This window comes from Prunus avium, unplaced genomic scaffold (genome assembly GCF_965620075.1).
Source record: "Prunus avium unplaced genomic scaffold, drPruAviu1.hap1.1 HAP1_SCAFFOLD_25, whole genome shotgun sequence".
NCBI classification, from domain to species: Eukaryota; Viridiplantae; Streptophyta; class Magnoliopsida; order Rosales; family Rosaceae; genus Prunus; species Prunus avium.
In genome coordinates this window covers 392,501-395,000 of record NW_028276884.1, presented here as the reverse complement: position 1 = coordinate 395,000, position 2,500 = coordinate 392,501, and positions in this window count along the sequence as shown.

The following is a 2,500-nucleotide window of genomic DNA, read 5'->3' as shown; positions in this document are numbered from 1 at the left end:
ACCGCACACTCAGAGGATTGGATAGCTTCTTTCGAAGCCAACCTACCCCCACACGTGTGAGAGTGGCCAACAATTTGCTAGCTTCTTCATCAACTCCGCCGAAAGCCATCCTCGACATACCCGTGCATTGAGAAGGTTTGGTGGCCGTACTCCCAACACAAAAGCATACCGAAGACAACCCCAAGCTAAAGCTCACTTGAAGCCAACGCATCGTCACCATGTGTTCGTGTGGCCGAGAATTGGGTAGCTTCTTCATCAACCCCGCCGAAAGCCATCCTCGACATACCCGTGCATTGAGAAGGTTTGGTGGCCGTACTCCCAACACAAAAGCATACCGAGGACAACCCCAAGCAAAAATTCATTTGAAGCCAACCCATCGTCGCCCACAACTAGTGGGTGAATGGTGTGCTTCCCGGGGTTGGCATAGACATTCCCTCGCATGCAAAAGATTGTCGATGCGAAAGATTATCTATGCCAACCCCGGGAAGCACACCATTCACACACTCCCGACCGGTGTGGTGTGGCGGTGATTGGATAGTTACGGATTGAGCACTTGCCAAGGATCAAAATGTGTCATTTAGAAGAAACATTTTCAAAAAGTTTTTAAAATCTTGTGGGTTTGCAACTCATAAGAGCGTCACTTTCAACGTCCCCGGTATTGGATTGAGTTTCTAAAAACAACCGTGCACACCGAGGTTAAACTTTACCGGCTCCACTCCGACTCGCCGCTCGCCCACAATTTGTTTGCAACGAAACATTTGTTTTTAATTTTGTTGGTTTGAAATTGTTTTGAAAAGGTTCTTTAAATCTAGTGGGTTTGCAACTCATAAGAGCGTCACTTTCAACGTCCCCGGCATTGGATTGAGTTTCTAAAAACAACCGTGCACACCGAGGTTAAACTTTACCGGCTCCACTCCGACTCGCCGCTCGCCCACTAGTCCGAAGGCAACAAAACATTTGTTTTTCATTTTGATGAAAATTTCTGTTTTTAAATCTTGTTGGTTTGAAATTGTTTTGAAAAGGTTCTTTAAATCTTGCGGGTTTGCAACTCATAAGAGCGTCACTTTCAACGTCCCCGGCATTGGATTGAGTTTCTAAAAACAACCGTGCACACCAAGGTTAAACTTTACCGGCTCCACTCCGACTCGCCGCTCGCCCACAAATCCGAAGGCAACAAAACATTTGTTTTTAATTTTGATGAAATTTTTTGAAAACATTGGCTTGGCAAGCCCCAATCCGCGACTATCCACCCACCGCCACCCCACACGGGTGGTTGTTGTTGCGAAATGAGGTTGTGGTCGACATGCCCGTGCATTTGAGAAGGAGTTCCTAGCACTCCATGCTCTCCCATGCCAAAAAAAAGCCTAGACAACCCCATTTCGCAACTTTCCACGCCTTTTTTTTCCTCCCTCACCCATGGCGGCGGCGTGGTGGCGGAGGCCGGATTCCGGCCACCACCGCCATGGGTGGCAGCCCCCCGACCCCGACACCAAACCCATAATACCGAGGCAACATATCGAGGCAACATGACATGGGTGTGGCGTGGGGGAAGGGGGCTGCAGCTAGGAAGGCATGGGCTGCCATGCATATGCAGGCAACACACACCCCCCTATATAGCATTTTATGCATTTAGCCCTTTGACAGGAAGAGACATCACCTATGCGCGAGGAGTCATAATGGGCTCTAAATAATTCAATACAAGGTATTTGGACGTGATTTTTTGCAGGGATACTAAGAAACATGCAATCTATGATGGGAAAAAGTTTCATAAATTTTTGAAGTCGGGAAGTATTTTTTATTATTTTTAGAAGTCGTAAAATTGAAAAAATCATTAAAACAAATCCGGGAGGAATTTTTTAGTTTTGTAAGTTGGAGAAGGTCCTAAAAATCATAGACTACTTATGGGGAGCTTATTGTGCGAGGAAATTTCAATAAAAACGGGGTTTGACAAGATTTGAAAAATTCTGTCGACATTTGAAAAAACCTGGAACCATGCTGCCGGCATGCTGCGCACATGCTGCGCGCATGCTGCGCGCAGACTGCGCGCATGCCATGGCAGGACAAGTTTCGCTAGCCTCACTGTCGACAGATGCGCAAGCTGCGCGCACGCTGCGCACAGGCTGCGCGCACGCTGCGCACAGGCTGCGCGCACGCTGCGCACAGGCTGCGCGCACGCTGCGCACAGGCTGCGCGCACGCTGCGCGCATGCCATGGCAGGACAAGTTTCGCTAGCCTCACTGTCGACAGATGCGCAAGCTGCGCGCAAGCTGCGCGCAAGCTCCGCGCACGCTGCGCACAGCCTGTGCGCATGTTGTGCGCAGGCTGCGCGCATGCCATGGCAGGACAAGTTTCGCTAGCCTCACTGTCGACAGATGCGCAAGCTGCGCGCACGCTGCGCACAGGCTGCGCACAGCGCATGCCATGGCAGGACAAGTTCGCTAGCCTCACTGTCGACAGATGCGCAAGCTGCGCGCACAGGCTGCGCGCACGCCATGGCAGG